The sequence below is a fragment of the Apteryx mantelli genome, chromosome 2 (assembly GCF_036417845.1).
Source record: "Apteryx mantelli isolate bAptMan1 chromosome 2, bAptMan1.hap1, whole genome shotgun sequence".
In the NCBI taxonomy this organism is placed as follows: Eukaryota; Metazoa; Chordata; class Aves; order Apterygiformes; family Apterygidae; genus Apteryx; species Apteryx mantelli.
In genome coordinates, this window is record NC_089979.1 from 43,439,270 (window position 1) to 43,459,201 (window position 19,932).

The following is a 19,932-nucleotide window of genomic DNA, read 5'->3' on the forward strand; positions in this document are numbered from 1 at the left end:
AATTCAATCTGATTCTCTTCAGAGTTATTTGGTATATCTTTAGAGTCGCGGCATTCTTCCCTAAAGGATGTTCTCTACTGTCAAGCTTTAACAGTATCTCTCTTTCAAAAAAATCCCAGAACCTGTGGTTAATTTTTCTTCTACCTGACTACAAAGGAGCATTTCCCCAGAGTATAAGACTAGGACTAACTTCAATCTGTTCATTAATTTTGCCACAGAAATTCTTTCTGGCAGACTGGATTTACTGATGGATTTAGATGCATTCAACACATTAAGGGAGCTGGTGTGGTACTACTGTGGCTGGACACATAATGTAGTAGCAGCTGCACAGCTCCTTTGTAGACAGTGTAGCTGTACATGGTCTTGATTTTTGCACCACTTTGCATGTCTTTCCCATCTGTGCTTGAACAAACAAAAATTGTTTAACATGAATTTTTGTAGAATTGGGGCTTATAGTGAAAATTAATTCCTAAACAAAAGTCAGGGTTGTGATGCAACTAAGTTATTTTCTGCTTTAAGAACTGGTAGATATTAGGTCATCCAACCAGACAGTCTCTGTCTGGTTGAACAGACACACAGCCCAGGAACAAAATAGTAGTATTAGTTACTAGAAACAACAGCTGCAGTGAGCAGGCTTTGAGTGATCCATAGACTGGGATGTGTCCTTACAAAATATTTATTGGACAGATTCCAAGAGCGGACAACTTTGTCAAAGTTACAAATGAGTGAATTTTGCTGAACAAATGGTTCCCCTGAGCTTGCCTGTTAACTAGATGAATTTCTTGCTTACTCATGGAGCAAGCAAATATGCCACTTGTCTGAGTTCTCTCAGTTTTCTGTGGATGTGTTCCAGTTCCAGGGGTTCTACTGTGGTAGGGGAGGATTTGGCTCAATATATATGTTTTTCTTTGTGTTACATAAAATTGTAAGGAAGATAGCTCTGCCAGAGGGCACAAGTCATTTTTTTTGGTCTTAACAGCCCAGAATTTTGTTGATCACTTTTTCCCAAAGAGGATGTCTGTAAAAAGGGGAAACATTCTTTTATTTAGTTTTATTAGAAAAATATGGTGATTTCTGCTATATATATATTTTTTAATTTTGGCAGGTTTCTTTTTTCAGTACAGTATTCCAACGATAAAAATATTCACTGAGTCCATGCATTATCATTTAATCATTAAATGTTGCTCTAAAAATGACTAGGCTGTCTGTTGATAGTGCAAGGAAGTTTAGTCTCACCTGAATGAGATATTATGACAGGTCCCTTTTGTTAGCCCATCAGGGCAGGATTTTCTTTACAAAGCTTTTCTTTCAATACTGAGTATGACAGAGTTCTAGTCCTAGTAAGCATCTTATTATCATAGCACAAATATTTATTACTTTTAAGACCAATGCTGCTTTAAAAAGAATGAAAAATATGGAGCAAGTCTTTCTTAATTGCAAAAAGCCACAATTTAATAACAGATATAAATATTGCATAATACTCCTTTTCAGAAAAATTGTCAGCTGAAACCTCAAATTAAAAAAACCAAACTTTTCCTTAAACACTTCTAGAAAACTAAGTTCTTCTGTTTTATGGACCAGCCTTTATAACTCAGGAAGAATGACATAGGTTCAAAAGGAGAAAGGACTGCTATGATCACCAGTCTGGCCTTCTGCATTACACAGGCCATAGACCTTTGCTCAGCAATTCATACATCAGTCTTACAACTTCTGGAAAAGGCAGATCATACAATTTAGAAAGCCATGCATTCTTTGCAGAGTCCAACTTTGCAGAGTTGTCCAATGTAGGTTTGTAGTAACACCATTTAGTTGTAGTGGCTGCATGAGACATGCATGGGATATAGCATCTTGATTAAGGGCTCTTGCAAGAATCTCTCTCTTTACCTAATATTAAACCTAATATTTAAAAAACCTCACCATTTAAGTGCCTTTGAACAATACTATACAGGACCTACACTGTGACAATGCAAGCCACACTACCAAGGCAAATCAGGCAGTGGTGCTCAGTATTCTCTTCACAAACCTGTTGTTCAAACACTCATCAAGTGACCTGCACAACATAGTTCCTGTGAAGGTCATCTGAATATAGGTCATCTGAATATATAGACTATAAGCTGTTCCAGTGCTCAGTCACTCTCACAGTAAAGAAGTTTTTCCTTATGTTCAAATGGAGCTTTCCATGTTTCAGTTTGTGCCCATTGCCTCTCATTCTGTCCCTGGGCACCACTGGAAAGAGTCTGACCCCATCCTCTTTACACCTCCCTTCAGGTATTTATACACATTGGTAAGATCCCCCTGAGCCCTCTCTATCTAGGCTGAACAGTCTCAGCTCTCAGCCTTTCCTCAGATGAGAGATGCTCCAGTCCCTTAATCATCAAAGCAGCCCTTTGCCGGACTCTCTCCAGTAGTGCCATGTCTCTCCTGTATTGGAGAGCCCAGAACTGGACACAGTACTCCAGGTGTGGCCTCAGCAGGGCTGAGTGGAGGGGGAGGATCACCTCCCTCGACCCGCTGGCAACACTCTTCCTGATGCACCCCAGGATACCATTGGCCTTCTTGGCCACAAGGGCACATTGCTGGCTCAGGCTTAACTTGGTGTCCACCAGCACTCCCAGGTCCTTCTCCGCAGAGCTGCTTTCCAGCAGGTCAATCCCCAACCTCTACTGGTGCCTGGGGTTATTCCTCCCCAGGTGCAGCACCCTGCACTTGCCTTTGTTGAACTTCATGAGGTTCCTCTCTGCCCACCTCTCCAGCCTGTCCAGGTCCCTCTGAATGGCAGCACAGCCCTCTGGTGTATCAGCCACTCCTCCCAGTTTTGGATCATCAGCGAACTTGCTGAGGGTGCACTCTGTCCCTTCATCCAGGTCATTGATGAAGAAGTTGAACAAGACTGGACCCAGTACTGTCCCCTGGGGGACACCGCTAGCTACAGGCCTCCAACTAGACTCTGTGCCACTGATCACAACTCTCTGAGCTCTGCCATTCAGCCAGTTCTCAATCCACCTCACTGTCCACTCATCTAGCCCACACTTCCTGAGTTTGCTTATGAAGATGTTACGGGAGACAGCGTCGAAAGCCTTGCTGAAGTCAAGGTAGACAACATCCACTGCTCTCCCCTCATCTACCCAGCCACTTATGCCATCATGGAAGGCTATCAGATTGGTTAAGCATGATTTCCCATGCTGACTACTCCTGATCACCTTATTGTCCTTCATGTGCTTGGAAATGGTATGCAGGATGAGCTGCTCCGTCACCTTCCAAGGATCAAGGAGAGACTGACCAGCTTATAGTTCCCTGGTCCTCCTTCTTGCCCTTTTTGAAGATTGGAGCAACACGTGCTTTCTTTAGGAAAAAAATAGGAAAAAGAATTTTATCATGTGGGTGATCAAACACTGCAGCAGGTTGTCCAGAGAGCCTGTGGAATCCTTGGAGACTGTCAAAACCTGGTAGGATATGAATCACCCTAAGCAACCTGGTCTAACTTCGAAGTTGGCTTTAACTTTGAAGTGGCCCAGCTGTGAGTGGACCAGATGACCTCCCTTCCAACCTGAATTATTTTCTGACTCTCTGATTAATCAGAAGCTCATATTTTGGTTTAGTGATGGCCCTGCCTTTCAGTTTAAGGGAGTACAATTTCCATAATCTGTAGCAGCTGGACAAACTTTCAGTAAAAGTTGTCTGGTTTACTTTTGCCTTTGTAATCTGTCTCAATGCATATCTTACACTAACCTGAATTATTGCTTAAAAAAGGAGTTCGTGCTTGAAATTCTAAGATGAGCAACACAAAGGTACCCCCAAAAATACGCACACCACTTCTATTCAGACTATTTCCTTGCTACACGGTTAAATGAAAATAATAATTTGTATAGGTGAGTTGTAGGATAATATCTTGATAGTCATTTAGAAATGAACTGGGGCTTTCTGGTCACTGGTTTGTGGCTGGAAACATGACTAGACCTGGGAAGGAAACAAGGGAAATATGAGACAATATAAATCAGGGACTCTTAATTATCAGTGCATTTTCACTGGACAATCCATTATCTATTATCATAACTCACCAAGAAATGCTTGTTACCTAGTTACTCAATATTTGTTATATTTACATTTCATTCCTGGAAAGAAGACATCCTCATTTGTGGGAATGGCCAACCAGCATTTCTCACCACCGTGCACACTCCTTCAGCAGTCAGGCATCTAGCAAGTCTCACTCTACATCAGGGAAAGCAAACAGCTGTTCAGGCACTGCTGGAAAGATACTGAAGATACAGGTAATGTCAGCAAAGCTCAGAGTCCCTCTCCCTTCCACTTCTGGGGCCACTTTGCTGCCTCCAGTAGCCTTTGGTCTAAAGAGCTGCCTGATATATCTGCACTTAAAGCCAGACATATGCTAGCACTGGAGTGAAACTAGGAATGAGATGCTCTGCCTTTTAGGAGCAAGGTTACAAGTGATTGCAAAGGATAACCTTTTATGCTTGGACAGTGACACTGCAAGACTCCTAGAATGGACCAAGAATGACCAGCTGAGACTGAAGAGGAGGGTACAGATGATCTTCAGTGTCATTCACCTAGCAAATGAAAGGAAAAGGATATAACTGCTAATAAAAATCAAGACACCTCAGTGATTGTTCTGTTTAGTGGTTACTAAGTTGCACATGCCAACCAAGTGAGCTGAGCCCTAGTTTTGCTTCACTTTACCACTGAGGCAGGTGGAAACAACTTGTATAGAAGGTCTCCTGGTTTAATTTCATAATATTCATCTCAAGAAGGATATTGAGAACAAGCAGAGACTCTTCAAAAATGGGAAAAAATATGTCTGGTCAGCCAAGAAGCTTTGTCTAAAAGGTCAGGAGGGATAAAGTAGAATTGCCAAAAGTCAAGCTGAGTTAGCACTTGCGAGAGGTATTCAACCAAGCAGAAAAGTGTTTTTCCAAAGCAGAAATAAAAAAAAACAAAAAAACACCACCACCACCACCAAAAAAAAAAAAAAAAAAAAAACCAAACAAAAACCAACAACAGAAGGAAATTGACCCTTGTGCACTGTGGTAAAAAACAAGGTTGGAAGTAAATTAAATATGATCCAAGAAATGAAATTAATTCTTTGCTTCAGCTGAGATAGAAACAATGCTTAGCACTTAATATAATCCAATTGCAAGGCCTGGAGAATATCTGTTTCCAGAATTCTAAAAACAAGCATATGAAACCATAGGTCCAATAATGAAAATGGCTAATAAATATATCAACAAGGGATTGGCACAGTGTGACTAGAAAATAGCAAAGGAGATTCCTATGCTATAAGGAAGGAAAATGATCTGGGTAAGTCCATTTCTATTAACCTGACTTCAGTAGTATGCAGTGCTTCAGAAGAGATTTTAAAGGTATGAATAGTTATGTTCATGCAGGTAAACAGGGATAGGGGTAACATGCAACACGTGTTTACCAAATGTAGTTTGTGCCAGACTACACAAATGGGTAAGAAATTAGAATATCCAGACTAAGGAAATAAAATAGAGATAATCTACCTGGATTTCAGTGAAAAAAATGCATATAGTATCACATAGGAAATTATTAGCAAAGCTGGAGAAACTGAAGATTAGAAGAGGAGCCATAAATGTGTAATGAACTTGCTAAAAGGGAAATAATATGAAGTAGTGTTAAAAGGGAACATATCTCACTGGTTCCCAGTAGAATTCTTTAAGAACTTAACTTCAAGAATTTACATTCTCTAACAACACACACTATATGAGTTAAAAAATGTTTAGGAGTTCTTTAAGAACTCTACTCTATGATATTTTCATTAATGTCCCTGGCAAAAATAGTGAGAGCATGCTAAAGAAATTTGCTTATCAGACAAAGCTAGGAAGCATTCATTGCCTATTTGAACAAGCACTGAGTTTATTAGAGATTTGGATGACCTTAAAGACTGGAGTAATGGAAGTGCTCTGAAATTCTGCTGTGCAAAATACATGATCCTGTCCTTGGGAATTAATGAAAAACACTTTTGCTTTAAATTCAACAATAGGAAACAAATGGGAAAAAAAGGATCCGGGTGGAGCTGGACATCCCAGGATGACTATGAGCTACATATGTGATGCAAGCTGTGAAAAAGGCAAAGGGGATCTGAGAATCTGCCAAAGAAGGCATTTAAAATGAAGTTTCTATTGTGTTGCTGTTTCTCTCCTAAACTTCATTTCAAATTTAAACTGTAATATAAATCAAGAATAGATATTTGTATGATCAAGGGAATGGAAAGCTTGTCATACGAACAGATGCTGGAGGTACAGTGTCATGGGCATCAAAGCAAATATAAAACTGTGCTATCACTGTAAAGGAGTCATGCTGTGCTGTCCTCTGCCCTTAAACAGACTTTTTGGTCTCTTCTCCTAGGACCCTGCAAACCAGCTGTGCTAAGCATACGATCACATCATGGCTGCATTAGTATTGGATCCAATAAAAAGAAAAGGTGAAAAAGTGTGGATAAGGGTACCTAATATTAGATTATTTAAGCCAACTGGGAAAACTCAGCACAGGAAAGTGCAAAGTAAGAAAGAAAGAACAGGGTATGGATATGAACGTGAACTATCAGGATATTATGAGAGTGAACATTAGATAGAGAAAAATGTGATTTAAGCTCAAAGATAGTGTTATTGTCAAAAATGTATACAATATTTATCCGACAAGAAGAAATTTTCTAAGCTGAGAGCAGTAATTAAATCAAGAACAACAATCAAACAAAAATCTATTTATGAACAGAAATTCAGTAACTTATTGAAGGGGCTATGTAACATAGTTCTTGACCTAGCAGTGGCCTGGAGCCATTGAACTAGCCAGACCTATTTTCCCAGCATTTGTATATTCTCATCTAGCTACCAAATTCTTTATGTGATTTAACATGGCTTCTCTTATATTTTATATAATTTGCTACGTCTGCTTCCCTTCTCCACTCCTGTCTCTTCAAATCATTTCCTCATCATTTCTTATGTTTATTATTCTGTTCCCTCTACTGCCTTTGTACTTCACATACTTTTCTACTCTTCCTTTTCAGGCACTTTATGTTCTTGCTCGCGTTATATGAATTGGACAGTTCTTGTTTTACTGAGTAATACTTATATATAGGTTTCTTATGAATGATATTTATAAACTCATGACTTTGGACAACTATTATTCACATATGGTTTTACCATCTCTTGCTAATGCTTATTAAATACTTATACATGATATGCTGAATATTTATGTTACATGCAAAAGTTCTTTTATAACTTTAATTTCTTGCTGTAGATATAAGCTATGGAGGCTAAAGTCATGTGTTTTTAATAGATGACATCAAACAAAACAGATTCTTTCAACCTGGTGATTTAATGTCAGAGAGCTTGGCTTAATGAAACACCTAGACTCCCAGATCCTCAAAACCATCCTCCATGATCCAGAGGTAAATACACTGGTTTGCTGCTGTAAATCAGTATATGTCCACTGAATTCAATGGAATTACACTAGATTATGCCAGTTAAGAGTCTAGCCAACAAAACTGAGTACTCTGTGGAGTGCTTTCACTTGAACCTCAGTAACCACTGTCCTGGCTGTTCTGCATAAACTTTAAAGTGGCTTTTAGGGGAATACAGGCCTGCCCTTATACAGATATACCCTCTGCATGTCAGTTTGCCTGATGATCAGTGTAGGACTGTAACTCTATTGATTCCAAAGTTCTTTTATAGAGATGTATCCAATGGAATCAGGCAAACAAACTGCATAAACTCTGATCATGCGTCTCTATTGTGAAAGGTTCGCTTGATCCTGCCAGGATTTGACTCGCTGCAATTCTCAGATGGCCAGATTTTAAAAACTATATATTTTATTCCAGTGCTTCAGCCCAAAGGCAATTAGAGGGATATGGAAAATTGTAAAATAATTATGACACTGAAAATATTATTGCAGTCAAATGTAAGAATTCACTGCTCTCTTTCTATACACCCTTATTCTTCAAGGTTGAATATTTTTTGTCAGCATTACACCCAAATGCATTACACAGACTTACTTTTATAAATACCGATTCATTTTTAGCTTGATCTTCAAAGGAAAAAGACTTTTTCTGTGTTTCTGTCTGTCCAGCTCTCCTTCTCAGTAACATTTGAATACACTAGCTGATTTCTACCAACTTTGAAAAAGAAAAGAAAAAGTTCCCACAAAGTTTTTGGGAAAAGAGGTATTAGATAAAGAAAATACCCCATTAATGATTATAATAAGGAAACGATAAAAGTCTTCTTTCTTTACACACGCAGAATCATGATGTTTGTTCCAGCTTAGAAAACCAGTTATCATTTTATATTAAACAGAAAGGGCTTATAGAAGAAAAAGAAAAGACTGAATGGTGGTGTGGCACTGGAATTCTCCTCTAGAATTAAAGACAGAAAATACTGAATGTAATTAATGTAAAGTGAAAATGATCAACATCGCTTCCTTGCCATCTGCACCTTGCAGAATTAGATGTTCCTTCCCTAAGTTCAAAGTCCTAAACTATCCTATAGAAAAGCCAACAAGCTCTGACATTTTGTTGACTGCAGGTATTATCCAAAGAATTAAAAGATGGAGATTGTTACATTTTGTAATTGTGGAGCAGAATGAAATGTTCCTGCAGAAGAACAAGGCATTTATCCAAGCAAAATTCACAGAACCTTTATCTCAGAGTATGAGCTTCCAGTTTGAGAAAACTGCTGTGCAGTCATTCCTGTTGTAGCATATTACATCGCCTTTACACAGTGACCGTAACCATATTAAGCTAACTAAACACAGTTCAGTCAAAATGACAGATATTTCTTAATAGTAGGAACCTTTATTCACTAGAAATGATTGTGTTCTGTAATAATTTGACTTTTATATAAAACAGAACAGTAGAAACAATAGTAGCTTACTTGAGTCTCAAGCTAAAATTGAAATCTGGCCTTGCTGTGCTAGTTACCAAAGAGAAGTCAGTCTTTTTCATAAACTGACTGCAAAATGAAGAATGGAAGAAATATGGTATGAGCTCTCTTTTACGGATGAAAACCTTTGACACACACAGATCAAGACTTTCGCTAAAGGTCAATGGAAGGTTTGAAATATTACTAAGCATTTCATCCCAGGTTGTCGGATTCCCAGGCCAATGTTTTAATCATATTTACCAGTCCAGTACGGGGTTTGTGCAGATCTCAGGTACTTGTCAGACCAAATAGATTAAATCTTAACATTTTCCTTAGGAAAAACTGTTCTCCCTCTCAAAAACCTATCTTTAACTTAAGGAAAATTTGGAGTCACTTTTCTGGAAGTGTATACAAAGGTGCAAGAATAAGAGAACTACCCGTCTGCCAATAAGCTACTGAGATGATAGGAAGTGTTATGCTTTATATCAATGAGAAAGTTAGTATAGAAAATCAGCACTTCTCTATTCCTTAAAGCATTCTTTGTTTCTTTGACTAAAGTCTGAATAATTTTTTAACAATGTTGTATGTTAATTAGTCATATTTTAGATGAAATTATATTGTTCTAGATTTTTCTAGGAGTAAATTCAGCAATCAGCAGCTTTAGCCAAAAGAGATTTAAATTCTTTATTTAGAATAAATAAATAAACAGGCAAGAAAGATTAGCATGTGAAACAAAGGAGGATGTTGTGGCATTGGTCAAAATTAAATATTTTCAGATAAGAGGCCTGAAGAAGCATTCTGAATCATTTAATGTTTTTAAACTTAGAAACCTGGGAAAGGATTGAAAAACTGCCAACATGATTTAAATATCAGGAAATGACCAAAAAGAATGACTTGAGATAATACAGACCTACTAGCCTTTTGCAGATACTGGGCAGAATAATGAGGCAGTAAACGTGGTCTTGTCTCTACAGAGGATTAGAAGTTAAAAATATAATTTGTGCCAGCCAACAGAGGTTTCTGGAGAATAAGGCTTGAGAAAGTTTTCTGTTATTTCTTACAAGATTACAGGCAAGATTTTGACATGGTCTAAATGATAAAAGTGACTACTGTTATAAGCTACTCATTTTTTTCCAAAGCATTTGATGTTGAATCATACGATTGTAAGACCTGTGTTATATTGAATTAACAGGAAAACATTAAAAGGATTAAAAGGTGATTGCTATGCTGTGCTTAAAATACAGGAATGCCCTGTTTAGTTCTGATGTCAACTCTTCAAGAAAGGGATCCAAATTACTTGCAAGAGTTCAGAGAAGAATCAAAATAATGATCCTGGCTTTGGAAAACAAGCCTAGTGTATAAGGAGCTTAGTCTGTTCTGTTTATCAGGAAGAAATCTGAGGGGTGACCAGGTCATCTTACGAAGACAATCTAAATATGGAAGAAAAAAATCATAGGGAAATCTTTACCACCTTGCTGACAAAGACAGAAACAAAACTGTATGACTGAAGATAAAATCAGCCAACCTGACATATGATGCAGTTTTCTAAGAGCAAGCGTCATTTGGAAAAGGTGGAAAAACTTATCAAATCGGGCCCCGAAATTAAATTAAGCCACTTCCTTTAACTTCTTTTGGAAGTTCTACAATGCATTTGTAGGGTGGTTTGCCTGATATAATCATAATGGTCCTTTCTGATCCCGAAATCTGATAGTTTGATAATTTATGAATCCTCTTGTTTGTTTTTATTCCTTTATGGGTCAGGGAGAGACAGCAAGATCTGCATTCTTTTAAATATACTCCTGCTTGCAAGTTTAAATTAAAGCAGTGACCTTAAGCAAAATCTCACACTTCAGATATTTGACCAAGTGGCCTGGGGTTGGAAAAGAATCACTTGCCTTTGTTTATTTGGGGAAGGTGAATGATAAGGAAGTGGTTCCTCTTCTTTGAGGCCTGTAGATTGTCTGGCTCTGTGGACAGACAGATGGACAATGTTCTGCAGTGCAGATAACTCTATCATATACCTGACTGTGTCTTATACTCAAGATGAAGTGGATTACCAGATTTGAGGTAGAGAAAATAATTCTTTTTGCAGGTCAGAATGACAAGAAGCTATACAGCTTTTTTTTGTTGTTTTCTCTAGCTGAAACAGGGACTGATCATCTGTTCACTTACCAGCTCTTATAATTGTTTTATTGGTATTTTAGGAGTCTTTAGGTAGTGAAGCCATTTGGTTTCTACCGTTCCTGGTGCATAAATCTCTTGAGAGCTAACGAGTCTAACCCAGTACACTGGGTTCAGTAGAAGGGTAATTGGATGATACTTAATGTGCTTTGGTATACAGGTTGTCAGACTATAGATCTAATGATTACTGGCCTCAAACACTGTGAAAATGTAAAACCCCTCCTCTCCCTTCAGTCCCCCAAAGGAAATACTTAGCTCTAACACCAAGCAAAGGGAGGGTAATCTGCCTCTTGCACTGTCATCAGAATTGTTAACAAATGAGCATTTACTCTTTATTACTGCTAAAAAGGCAAAATCAGCACAGTTATTTTGCAGGTACAACACTAGGCTGGTGTTCTTGGAAAAAACACAGTTTCATTCACTTCTAAAGCTTGCAAATCTGATCTGGGGTCCCTTAAGAGACCATAATCATGTTATTTGTTTTTTTTGTGGAGTTGATTTTAAGATTATAAGTGTATATTAAATGAAGTATGAAATATGGTCATGGACCCCCTGGCTGCTCAGGAGAATATTCACTTTCATCGCAGGCAGGCTGCCAGCCTTGCGGCACAAATTCCTATCAGGGAATTTCAGGTGCCTCTGGAAGGACAAGCTAGGGAAGAGATGTAGATCTTATTGTTTCTCTGTATTTGAGACCACCAACCTGATGAATGACATGGAAGTTATGATTCAATTGGCCATAAAGTTGAAAGTGGGTTACCTGACTTTGTCCAGTTTCTGTAGTGCCACTTGTGAGCCACAGGTACAGCTGATCCAGTTTTAAGCACCTAGTGAGTGACAGGTTCTTGTTCAGGTTTAGGAATTAAAGCCAAAGAGAAAGACAAAAGCGAAAGAATATCTGTATTCTCAGTGGTGGAGAATAAGGATGAGCCTTAGGTTGTAAAGGAGAAGCCTATTAGTGTGAGAAAATGCTTATTACTTGTTACTACATATGGTCAACTGGTACATGTACTATTCTTTTCTAGGTAAAACAAACCAAATGATTAAAAAAAAAAAGCAGAAATCAATCATGAAGTTAGTATAGAACTACACATTGTTCACATCTAGAGTTTGCCTTTCATTAATTATTCTATTAAATGATTTTCTTTACAATGATGACTTTTGTAAGTATTGGCTGACTTTACTAAAAAAAATCAATAGACATTTGGTCATAGACCAAAGATTAAACTGTTAACAGGAATTACAGGATTTCAGCGGAGTATTTGTCACTGATCTTAATAACAGTTACCGTTAACTTTGGCTTTGGGAAAGTGAAGATATGAACTTGTTCCATGATTAGACTGAGAAGTAATCAGTGTTGCTTATATTTTTTTTTTTAAGAAAAACTCTTTCAAAAGCTTTGATCCTGGTGGTTCTACATATTATTATTGTAACAGTCTGTGATTTAAGGATATTATTCTCCATCTTCTCTGGAATCTTAATCTCTTTTCTAATTTCTTAGGAACAACTTCTGTCCTACAGTTAGCTAACACAAGTGGATAAATATAAGACCAAGACTTTAAGCTCTTTAAGAGCAGGATGTGAATATTATTCAGAACCAGGTAGAACTTCAGCTGGGAGATTACAGATAGTGATTCATGCTGTGCCTATAGGTATGGGGATGTCCAGGTGAGCTGTAACGGGCAGGGTGGAAATTGGTTTAGAAGATCACAGGTTTTTTCTGATGGAAAACAATGAGAAGATGTTATGATTTGTATGGGAGGGGGAAGACTTTGGCACTAGTATTCAGGGTCTCTTCAAGGGAAGAGAAGGGTTCCAGTGTTTGGTCCAAGGGAAAAGATTTTTAATCTCTCCCTACACTTTATTAATAGATAATATTAGTAATTATAAATTACATTTCTTACTGCATGGATATACCTTTGTATCATTTCATGTTTCACAGTTTTGAGGATGAAGTATTTTTTCAACCATGGTTACTGTGGTAAGGACTGCTGTTTAATGCTAAAGGTAGTGGAGTTTTGGCATAAGTAAGTTACAAACACAGATAAACACAGACAGTGTAACTATATTGTGCTCATTAACCAAGGAGCAATATTGTACATGTAATCAAGAGTATTTCCAAAAGAATCAGCAGAAATCCCAGGTTTTATGCCCACTGGTTGTAGTCACTTTTGGTAAGCTGATGAATTTAATATTTGGAATACATGAATTCAATATTTAGAACAACTGCAACTATCTGTAAACTAGGCTAGTGTATTCTCTTGAAAATTTCTATGCATTTCTAGCATTCAACACTCCTTAGGATGCTCCTCATTCTCTTTGGGAGGGATGTTTTCTTTTCACCCTGTAGAGCTGCACTACCTTCTGTGAGATGCTCATCTCCAAAGTGCGCTGAGCAGAGCACAAGGAGTCTTGGACTAATTGCTAGGTCTTGGACCTAAGAGCTATTCTACGTTAGAATGACTGTAGCAACCCTGTAAGCCTTATATTCTCACTCATTTGCTTGCTCTCCTAGCATTTCCCATTCCTTTCCTACTGTCTCTACAGTACCTGGCATTTTCCCGGTGTTACCAGAAGATGTTGTCTTTTCTCTGTTATCTCAGCACTGAGTATTTGGCCTCAAAAAAATTGTAAGTAAGCTAGCCTTTGATAAAGGCTGTTTTCAAACTTTTTCTTCTGTTCACTGGGAAAGTGGTAACCTATTGGTAATGTCAGCTCATGATGTCACTTGTGGCACTAGACAAATATATGAGTAACCACTCTTTGATAATAATTTAGTGGGGTCAGTTGTTTCTTTGACTTTTGTTGCTTTGCCCCTCCCTTTTGGGTACAGTCCCTGCTTTGCTATCTCATGTTTCCTGACATCTCTTTTGAAACAGCTCTGTTGACAGCTGCTTGCTTGTTGCTATACAGAGTTGTTATGTTCTGCTTCTTAAAGCTGTACCTCTGGTTTAAGCTTTTACTATAGTTCCAGTAAAAGCTGCTGGGATTTTCCAGTTCCAAGGTTCCAAAGTGTTTACTTTTTGGAGCAAAGACAAAAGCATGACTCTAACGTAGTTCATCTAGCTCATCATTGCTAAAGAATTTTTTTACCTTTTGTTTAATAATTACTTTAAATACATGTTCCAATATAAAACATTTCTTTGATGACAATGGTCCATGTGCTCTCTTTTCCACTTAGTCAGCATTTTTGTCTGCCTTATTAGAACCTGAAGACCTAAACATAAATGAAGCTTAATTTTGCTATAAACTATACAAATGCATTCAGTGGGTTTACAAATTATTCCTTCTGCTGCTTTACAACATGATCATTTTAAAAAATGAATGTATAAAGCTCCCCCCCCATCCCCCTTTTTTGGGGGAAAGGACATCTGGGCTGTTGCACAGATTTTAAAAGCAAAGTTAAACAAAAACTGGGCCTAATGCCCAGAGAAACCAGCTCAAATAAAACTGGTGCAAAATAAACTATTCCAAATAGGAAGAGCTAGATAGAAGGGAAAATGATGTAGGTAAAAATGCCTAAAGATATACAGACTGCAATAGAAAGATTTTACACTGAGCAAGGTTGCTACACCTCAGACACCTTCAGAGAGATATTCCAAAAGGTGCCTGCAAAAAGGGATGCTATTGGCTTAGGTCTCAATACTTCAAGGCCTGCCTTGAGCCAGATTCAATTGCAGCAAGAATAATCTCAGACAAACTTTTACTGTTTCTACCATAGCACCTGAAAGTGCCTTCCTTGATACCCCAAAGCTCTGGGAGCTTTTTCAGGTCACTAGCAAGAGCAACTTTAGGACCTAAGTGAAGGGATGTGGGAGCAGATCCTACTCACTGTTGTTCAGTGACTGGAAACTGCCTACACAAGGAACTGCTGCATCCAACATGACAACTTTAAGCTTTGGAATATACTAGGCTCCAGATATCAGGAGACTGGCTTAAAACAACGAGATTATAGTAGTAAGATTTGGGATTTTTTTTCACTTATCTTTATCAATCTGAAAACTATCATAGTCTTTTTTAACATCTACATCCTTGAGGTGCGTAAGTTACAATTAAAATAAAGTGAAACCCCAATTCTCAATGACTAATACGTATATAAGTGCAGGGTTTTGCAAAAAAACAATTACAAGTGCTGGAATATGTCTTGCTTGAGATGTTGTGTGTATGAACAGCGTCTATTTTCTGATATTACTAGATGGCTGTGGCTTAGGTTACCAGTCACCTAAAAGTCCGTTAGATTTCTATCAAAGATATTAAAGCAGTGGGTTATTCACAGAATGGTGATCTATCATCTGAATCTGTAGATTTACTGGGTAAGCCTTAGTCTTCAAGGAAAACCTTTTGGCAGCTGTCAGTTTGTCATCTTGGTGATCTTATCACCTTTCATAGCACTGTGCATGAACTTAGAGCAAGTAGAATCAGGAGAAGGAGCTTTCCCAACCTCAGTACTTCCTCAAACAAGCCTGGGCTGCTCCTTTCTTATTGCAGGTTTTGACGATATATTTTATCTTGTGCCAGAAGTGGTAAGCTCTCCCTCACCTTCAGCAAACAGTGACCCTACAGAACAGCTGGCACAGCTTTCCCCAGGCTGCTCTCAGTCTCACCTCCACATCTTCCCTTCAGTTATCTTCATTGCATCCTAATTCCCTTTGCTTTTTATAATTCCCCCTTTTCATCACTGTCCTCTAATTTATATCAAAATTACAGTAATCTTAACCTGATTCTATATTTGAAAGCGTGTTCCAGTAACTAAAGTGATGAGTTGATCTTCTATTACTGAACTGTCTCCCTGCCCCAAACTTTTTATTTTCATTGCCACTCATCAAGTTATATTTATACTGGAGAGTGTTTATTGCCTTCAGTCATGTTTTATCTCTCCTATGCTATATATATAGGACACCAAGCACACTTTTCAAAAGTATACCTTGACAGACTGTAGTTGCTGTTCCCCTGTATGTCTATACATTACACAATGATCTTTGTTATACCTTGTTTGTACTAGTATTCTTTCATTTCCAAACTGGAATAAGTGAGAGTATACAGTAACTTGTGTTAGTATTTCCACTAACTCAGCTGACCTCTATTTATTCACAATAGGTAGAAATTTCTTTTTTGAAGTGGCACAAAAATAAATCATAAAACCAAAAAAACTGTATTTTCTGTTAGATCTGTTTTATACAGCAGGCACACTAAATCATTAATCAACTGGATGTATATGTGCTGCAAGATCAGGTCCTGGCAACCATGGCCTTAGTCCTGGACAGTGTTTAAGCATGTGATTAACTCTGAGCAGATGCTTAGCTCCTATCTGCTACAGTGGAAAGTAATCACATCTGCTTCCTAAGTAGTCCTTCTAATGCAAGGTTTGTTAATGCAAGGTTTCCTTTGACTCCAGAAGGACCTGGGTCAGGCTTCAGTTTCTTGATATTATTATGGGATCCTGGAACTCTGTAAAAAAATGCTTTTAAAATAATTTAATTGGGGTGAAAATAACCGGTCTTCACAAAACAGTTTTCTAATTATTTATGTCTCATTTTTGTCATACTGTCTTGGTCTGTATTTTGTTAAGCTCCACAGCTTCAGGGACATTCCATACTATGATTTAAGTAATCATTCATGGAGGCATTTAAATTGATGTTTAGCTTCCCCTTACTTCAAGTGCTTAATGTAAACAAGATCAAGATCCCTTTAGGGGATTTTGGTAAGTACTTACATGTCCTCTGAGACCGAGAGGGAAGTGCTGTATACACATCGCACATTGACTTCTCTTTAGAGAATTATTAGTCCCTCAACAGAATCAAGCTTTTCTGAAGAAAATGCCTTCTGCTGAAGAAAATGCCTTCTTCTAAATGTAATATATTTTGTTTATTTGTAAACACAGTGTTTTCAGTACCATATTGTTTTAAGGCAGGGTCTAATAAATCTGGATCTGTTGAGGAGATACCAACAAACTGTATTTTTAAAAATAAGGCAAATATAATTGGAATAATATTAAAAAGTTCAATTGCCAGATACGTTTGATAAAATGTTTATTTTCCTTGAAAAGGCAAATGTATCAAAATGATACATTTTATTCCTAACTAAGGAATTAGTAATAGAACAAACAGAAGTACATTAATTTATGATCTTTTCAATTAGAATCATGGAAAATAAAAAGCCTTGTCTATTTTTGTCTTTTTTTTTGCTGTGATTTGCTATGCAATGCAATAATATGCACTTACTCTAAGGCCACTGTAAAGTTCTTACACACTTTATTACAGATTCTATCATCTGGAACCTCATATGTGCGTAGATTTATCAGTGATTATTGACAGCAAGTAGCATAATTCACAGAGTCTTCTTTTGAACTTATGAGTATTCTGGTCCTAGCTCTGACCCTGTTCTCAGTAATTCAGCGGTGCAATAAGGGAAAGCAATAAATATTCCCCTTACACATATGATTCAGTAAGCTGTCCTTGCTTTAAATACCATAAATGGACTATCCATTTAAAATTTGTGCTCTTTTAATAGGCTCTTAAAATGGGAACTCCGTAATAATCTATCAACCCTAGCAAGTACCTATTGTTCTATATCATACAGGGGAAATGACTTGGATGTGTGCTTCTGGTCTTCAAGTACATAACATTTTCAAATATTATGTGTTGGCTTCACTCTGTTCCAGCACTGAAAGGCTTCCTCTATAACCTTACCATTCGTTACCTTTTTCTCTGGAGTTTGCCAATTTTTTTCACCTTTCCTTCTCCATATGTTTTGCTGTAATTTCATGCTGAAACTACAAAGGTTTAAGCCTCCCGGAGGTGCACAAATGAAATGTGTATCACAGTGAGCCCTTCTAGCTTGCAGCATTGAGTTGCACCATGTGTGAAGTAACTGGGACCACTAGAGAGAGCTCTCGTAACAAAACACTGCTCCCCCACAAAGATCAATGTAATCAGTCTCAGCATTTCATTGAGTTCCAGGCAGATCTTACCACTTACCTACAGCCAGATCCCAAGCTATATATACTTATATACAAGGCTTGATCCTGAACTGGCATAAAACAGAGAAGAAAATTATAGACCCATGACCTATTAGCAGTCTGGATTTATGAAGTGAAAACGGTGCAGACAAATGTTGATTATTTTTTGTGGAAGAGTTTCAAAAACAATTAAGAAAGGAAAGAGAGTATCATCTGGGTTTTGGTATAGCATTCAATACAACATCTGACAAAATCCAACTCTCAAAATGAGTTCAAATTGGTTTGGATTGAAAATTGGCAGATGGACCACAAATAAAAGATAATGATAAACAGGAACATATTGAGCTGTATGAACTAACTACTGGGGTGCCACAGGGCTCAGTTTAAGGTGTTGTCTTCTTTAAAATCCACATAAATGATATGGTATTGTAACATAAGCATGCTAATGAAATTCACAGATGATGCTAAATTGCAGGTTATGCCAACAGCAGTGAGGACAGAGGAATAATACAGAGGGTCCTAGAAAAACAGAAACATGGGCTGAGAATAATAAAATGACTATCAGCTTGGAAAACTGCAAATATATCTGAGGAAAATTAATTCAAAACAGACACACAACAAGAAGGCTAAATCTGGAAAGCAGTGATGTTGAAGTATACCTGAGGTGATATGGGATGATAAGTGAGACAATGCATGAGTTTGCAGTATAACATAAAAGAGCCCATGGGATTTGGAGCAGCCAGTACAAAAGGTCTCCTCCCCATAGATTTGAAGGGACAGTATCTGGAATATTCTGGTTATTGCTAGACATTTCACAATCACAAGATGCAAAATAGAAGCTTGACATTGAAGGGGGCTCTAAGGTTAGCAATCTAGAAGTTGTGTCTAGTCTACTAAAATGATCTAAGTTTCCTTTATATTCTAGGGAGAGATAAAAAGACAGAGGAAGCAAAAGATGAGTGACCCATAACACAATTCATCCTACTTACCTTAAAAGCCTACCCGCTCTGTAATGAACATGCTTCTGCCCGCAACTGTAGAAGAACTTGAACTCTGAGAGGATGAGCTGCCTAACTTTGGATAAGTATAGCTAAATGTGAATAATTCTACCCACTCCAGACTCTCATGTCAAAATTGTTCTGTTTTTCCATTGCTGCAAAAAAACAAAAACAATTCAGGCAGAAACTGTTTTGTATCAGATCTCCCTTCTCTCACCTCTAACCGGACTCTAACCAGAAGGCACCTCAAACCTGAGATCCTGTTGACCTCTTAAGTCTCGAACTCTTAGGTGCCCAGCAGTCTATAACAGGAGGCTGCCACTCTGCCTCATGTCAAGCAAATGGATTTATAACTTCATGGCTATGTCATGTTCTTTAGACGTAATGATTATGAAATTGAATCTAGTCAGGCCAACAAGGCTGTAGAATCCAGGCCTCTGTTTTCAGTGCACCTTCTGCAGCCCTAGGTGTGAGCATGGGGAGCTGCTGTGATCCTATTGTGTTTCTGAATGGAAGATGTCGTGACCTTGGTACTGCCCTTGGACATCAGATGTGCTCACAGCATAGCTAATGTAGTGAGTTTCCTTCCCAGAAGCCTTGGGTAGAGTTTAGGAGTGGTTTTAGTTCATCCAACTTCAGCTGTCTACCATGTAGGCATCAACCTGTGAGGCAGTTATCTGAGCTTCCATTATAGTCACTGGAGATCAGACAACGGGATCTAAAGAACAATTCATCTGACTGACAGTAGACATCCACTTGAGAATGACAGCAATCACTGTCTAGCCTCTATTTACAATATTTAGAAGTATTGACATGAATTAGGAAACCTAATTTTGGCTCTCATTCAGATGTAGATACCTATAGGTACCTAAAGCGAGATGAGATGAACCCCCTCACTCCAGAT